This window comes from Rattus rattus, chromosome 9 (assembly GCF_011064425.1).
Source record: "Rattus rattus isolate New Zealand chromosome 9, Rrattus_CSIRO_v1, whole genome shotgun sequence".
Classification (NCBI taxonomy): domain Eukaryota; kingdom Metazoa; phylum Chordata; class Mammalia; order Rodentia; family Muridae; genus Rattus; species Rattus rattus.
This window is the reverse complement of record NC_046162.1, coordinates 30,959,009-30,965,008: the sequence shown is the minus strand read 5'-3', so window position 1 is coordinate 30,965,008 and position 6,000 is coordinate 30,959,009.

Genomic DNA, 6,000 nt, shown 5'->3' with positions numbered 1-6,000 from the left:
CTTGCTCCTGATGTGTTTCCTCATCTGCTTTCTCACTGACCCTTCAACTCAGCCTCTGTATAACTGCTGACTCCTTACGTGCTGGAGATGTATGGAAACTTTAATAGCAGTGAACACAGCAAGGAATCCCTCTCCTGAAGTCTTCATGGTAACATAGGCTGACACTCTGTTTCCTTGCCATCTTGTTTCCCAATCACTTCTCTGCAAATGGAAAATATTATCCTGTCCCATTCTTTTAAAGGTGAGTAGATAGATACCAAACACTCTTGCTTAGGGATGTAATCGATGTATACCTAGGCGTAAGTTTGTGTATGTATGTATACATGCATGTATATACATTATATAAACAGGACATATACATGATCATATGTTAGAAAACAAAAGCTGGCAATTCAAAGTCAGGGATGGGCCAGTGAGCTGCATCAATGGGTGATGGTGCTTGTGGTCAAATCTGATAACCTTATAGTGGGAACAATGGACAGAAGGAAAGAATGGCCTCCTGCAAGTTGTTCTCTGGTCCTTGCTGACTCTCTCTAAATGTAATACATTTTTATTAAAGTCAGGAACATCATCTTCTTGCACTTGTCAGTTTTGACTGGCTACTATGCTGGTCACTAAGTGAGTGAAGCCAGGATTTTCCTGCTACCTCTTTCTAGCCCTTCAGTGTGGGTCCTACCATCATTTTTCAGGGCAGGTGTGTGAGAAGGAACTGTCAGGCAGATGTTTGTCTTCATTCATATAATTTCTCAGAAAATGTTGCAGAAATAAAAATGTCCCATTATGTTCCAAACTTTTAAAAAAATTATGAACTACCCTTGAAGAGCATGTTCTATATTAACATTAATGATTTGTTTCCTGTCTAGAAGGTCCTAAAGCCATCCAGGTAAATACTGCATGCCATCCTCATAAGGGCAAAGACATTCATACTACATCCTGCATATACATCCTATGACATTATGTGCGATTTACTTATAATAAATTAAATTTATTGCAAATTATTGATTTTAGTATTCAGAGATTAATGAGGATGTTGTCTTCGCTCAGCATCTGGGAAGAGGGGAGAGAGTAAGGGGATTGTCCTAAGACACAAGCCGTCCAATTAAAACAGGCAGATGATGACAACACATGCCAGCTCTCTTCTGATACTACTGTTCCTCAATTCTTTTCTCTCTGAACATGTTATTTTTAACATTTATTTATTTCTTATCTATCTATCTATCTATCTATCTATCTATCTATCTATTTTCGTGTATGTATGTGTGTGTGGTTACACACATTGTTCATGCCTATCTATGTTGGTCAGAGATCAACTTGTTTTAAGAGTCAGTCCTTTCCTCCCACCATATGGGTCCTGGAGATTGAACTCAGCTCATCAGGTTTGGCAACGAGCACCTTTATCCACTGAGTTACCTTGCTGATTCTTTTTATTTTGTAATTTCTCAGTGGATTTTCACCTTTTCAAATATTAGTTTATGATGAAGCTGATCCTGGGAAGGGCTGCTTTAAACCATAGCTGATTTCCTCCCAGACCCTTATGTAGAAAAATGGTGCGAATCTGCAGCCCTGATGCTAATCTGCAGCCCTGCTAGGTTTTTTTTTCCCCTTAGGATTTGCCTGCATACATCTCTGGGTCTCTTGATGAAAACGTAGATCAACTTAGGATCTGCTAGAAATGTTAGCTATGCCAGGGACTGGGTATATGGCTCAATGACAGAGTGTTTGTTTAGCATGTACAAAGCCCTGGGTTCATTCCTTGCACTGGGGATGGGAGAGAGGTAAACACCAGATTAATAGGAAGATCCAACTACATTGTTGGAAGCTTGGGGATGGAAGAAATGAAAATGCTCTGACATTTCCAGATATTGAACACCAGTACACGTGAGCCTTTATGAGGCTGGGCTTAAGTAATTTCAAACAATGATTCTTATTTGACAATGCTAGATTTTGTGCTTAAAAAAAATCATTTGTCAGTAGTAGTGCTTCCATTTTTATGTGTGTACTAAAATGGATTTTACCTATTTATTTAACCATAATTATGACTGGAAGACTTTAGGGTCTATGATCTTCAAAGGCATTGGTGGAAAATGAGAAATCGGAGTTAGTTTAGGGGAGTCCCTCTGTTTCTGCCTTTGACCCACAACCTTAGTGTAGTTCAAACACAGCCTGAGAGGAGAACCCCTGTGGGGCATCCTGGAAATGGTTCCTCCAACAATAATCCTCTTATCTACCCAAAGGTAGCTTATAGGTTATTTATCTGTTTTGCCCATGCATCCCCTTGGAAGTTCCTCTTCTTTAATTCTTCTAGAAAGAAGAGACCAGATGGAAGGCATGTTTCTGGGCTATGATTATTTTAATTATGGAATCTCGGGGCTGGGAGGAAGTTGAAAGTGCATTTTAGCTGTTTTAGTTTTCCACGGGGTCCAGTCCTGAGCAGAGACAGCTGTCTGACTCTTCTCTCCACCAGAAAATCCTGTCCTGTTAAGAACTGCCTTCAGACTCCTGAGGCCAGCTTTGGTTCTGGACTGGTTGTCGGAAGGGCCACAGAGAATCTTAACAGACTGCCCGCCAGCTGTGGGCTGTTGCTGTGGATCCACTCAGAATGCATTTTGATTGCTACACGCGTCCTGACTTATTGATAAAGAGCAACCAAATGCAATTACTTTGAGTGCATATAATTAGTGAGGCTAAGTTTTGGAAAACACTGAAGATCCCGTGGGATGCCTTAGACTCCCAGACTCTTGCAAGACATCCAGGTCAGCCTAGCCTGGCTCGTCCACCTAATGTACTTCAACCCCCTTCATCACATCATCCCTTGGACACCACACTACAGGTGCCGAATCCAAACCTTGGAAGCCATTTCTTGCTTTGAATATTGGCAGACTTTCCTTGGAGGTATTCTCATCTTAGGGCTCTTCATGATGTCTGTCGCTGCGCCAGGCTTGTTAGGGGCGGAGCATACCTAAATTAACACAGTCACAAAGTCCTTTGTTGTTTCTCAGGGGAATTAGTTAATGCTGTATGGAAACTCCATTCATGGCTGCTTTGCTGGCCAAGATACCACCTGTGTAAACTAAGATTTGTGTGTTTGGAATAGAGCCCAAGTGAGCAATGAGTCAGCCTGGTATGATTCCACCCTTTACTCTTTTAGAGGAAATCTGAGATAAAACGGTATATAATAAAATTAGACTGTTGAAATCTGAAATCAGGGGTTATCGTTGATGTGCATCGATGTGAACAATTTGTTACATTAAATAAAGAGCTAAATCTCAAAGGGAAGGGAAGACTGGGAGTGGGGTGGGATTGATGCAAGGCTTAGAGGCTTAGTCAGGAAGAAAGGGTGTGCCAGCAGTTGGGGGAGTGCTGCTGGCAGGGATCCTCAGTTGTTCAACCCTGGAGGAATGGCCTCAGCTCAAGAAATTCAGTTGTCTAACATCATGGCCACTTCTTGGGGGAAAGGTACATTTAGTGTGCAGTGCGTTTGTGGTCTAGGGCTTGGATTTTCCAGCACCTGTCTATACTGCTCTGTAGAGTTGTCTTTACTCTGGACCTCCAAGTGGAGTGCACTAAGGAGCCTTTTGCAACTTCTTGTTTTTTAAAGTTTCAGTTGTGTGTGTGTGTGTGTGTGTGTGTGTGTGTGTGTGTGTGTGTGTGTGTGTTTCTGTAGACATCAGAGGAGAACTTTTGGGAATTAGTACCTGTTTCTTCCATCAGTTCCAGGAATCAAACTCACTTTTACCTGCTATGCCATTTCTTTCTTTCTTTTTTTTTTTTAATTTTTATTGGCTATTTTATGTATTTCCATTTCAAATGTTATCCCTTTTCCCAGTTTCCCCTTCAAAAACCTCTTAACCTATCCTCCCTCCCCCTACTTCTATGAATATGCTTCCACCCCTACCCACCCATACCCACTGCAACACCCTGGCATTCCCCTGGGGAAATGAGCCTTCACAGGACCAAAGGCTTCTCCTCCAATTGATCCTAGACAATGCCATCCTCTGCTACATATGCAGCTGGAGCCATGAGCCCCTCCATGTGTACTCATCAGTTGGTGTTTTAGTCCCTGGGAGATCTGGGGGATTGGTTGGTCGATACTGTTGTTCTTTCTGTGGAGTTGCAAACCCCTTCAGATCCTTCAGTCCTTTCTCTAACTCCTCCATTGGGGTTCCCATGCTCAGTCCAATGGTTAGCTGCAAACATCCTCATCTGTATCAGTAAGGTTCTGGCAGAGCCTCTTAGGAGACATCCATATCAGGCTCCTGTCAGCGAGCCCTTCTTGGCATCAGCAATAGTAACTGAGTTTGGTGGCTACATTTGGGATGGATCCCCAGGTGAGACAGTCTCTGGATGGCCTTTTCTTCAGTCCCTGCTCTGCTCTTTGTCTCTATATTTCCTCCTCTGTATTTTGTTCTTCCTTCTAAGAAGGACTGAAGCATCCACATTTTGGTCTTCCTCCTTCTTGAGCTTCATATGGTCTGTGAATTGTATCTTGGGTATTCTGAGCTTTTGTGCTAATATCCACTTGTCAGTGAGTGCATACCATGTGTGTTCTTTTGTGACTGGGTTACCTCACTCAGGATGATATTTTCTAGTTCCATCCAGTTGCCTAAGAATTTTATGTAGTCATCAATTTTTAATAGCTCAACAGTACTTCACTGTATACCATATTTTCTGTATCCATTCCTCTCTTGAAGGACATCTGGGTTTCCGGCTTCTGGCTATTATAAATAAGGCTGATATGAACATAACGGAGCATGTGTTCACCGGCTCTCACTGGTGTTTTATTTGGACTTCAATCCCTTGCGTGGTCCAGTTCTTTCTTTTCCACCTTTGCACAGGTCTTGACTTTCTGACCCCGTTTTATTTGCCTTTGGCTTTCTCTTTCTTCCCAGTGTTCCAACTCACAGGAAATCCAACCTGCCAAAGAGAAAGTGCCCTTCAGAAACTCAGTAGAACAAGAGTCAACAAGCGCTGCCTTTTTGCTGTGGTTCACTGCCTGAAAATAAGGTTGATTAGAACAGAGCCACACCCACTCATTTACATGTCTCTATCTACTTCCCTGCTTTGGTAGCAGAGTTCCAAAGTTGGAATGGAGACTCTATGGCAGACATTTAAAAAAAACACATTTGCATCTGATTTTTAAATAGAAAACAATCTTGCTAATTTCTGCCACAGGATGTTAGAAAATGGCAGATAATGGATAACAAAAAAAAATTCAGGTCAAGACATTAAGCATATTACATATTTTGTGGGGAGTTTTTGCCATTGGTGCCATGAAACAGTCTTCCTTCTGTCCCTTTCTAGTTATGCTTCTCTCTAAAGTTCCACCAGGTGGATGTAGAAAAAGGAAGATCTCTAATTCTCTAATCTCTGATCTCTACTTGCAATTTGGAGATCATCAATTGGCTTACTTTCTATTTGTGCTTGGAAATCCTCAAGAGCTGTTTTTATTACTTCCCTTCACCTCTTATGAGGCAGAAGGTCAGAGTCAATGACTCTCATTTGACAGATAAACAATCTAAGATTCAGGTCAAGTTTCTTCCTCTCTTCATATAGTGTCTTACAGACTCCAATATGTTTGTTATCAAAAGGGACGGAAGGACAGTAAAGACTCACTGTGTAGCTCTGTAGCAACAAGCAGGGAGGAGGCTAAAGCTGAGTTTTGGAAAAGAAATGTTGCCTCTCCTGATGTTTGTGTAATAATAATTCGCTAAGTATCTTTGAAATGGAGCTGAATCAATGTGTTGGAAGGGTGGTGTCTTGAAGAAATACATGGGCATTTTCCTGTGTGTCAAAGGGTAAGACCTACAGAGATTGACGTGATTGCTAGCATCTAGTCACGTGTCTTTCGGTGGGGCTTGGATTTATAAGTGAAATACCTTTAGCAACAGAGAATGATATTTTGCTTTTGATTCTCCACATACAGGTACTTATAAAATATACTGGTCACATACCAGGCACCATTTCTAACTGTATGAAAGTGATACACTGGAGCGAATGGAA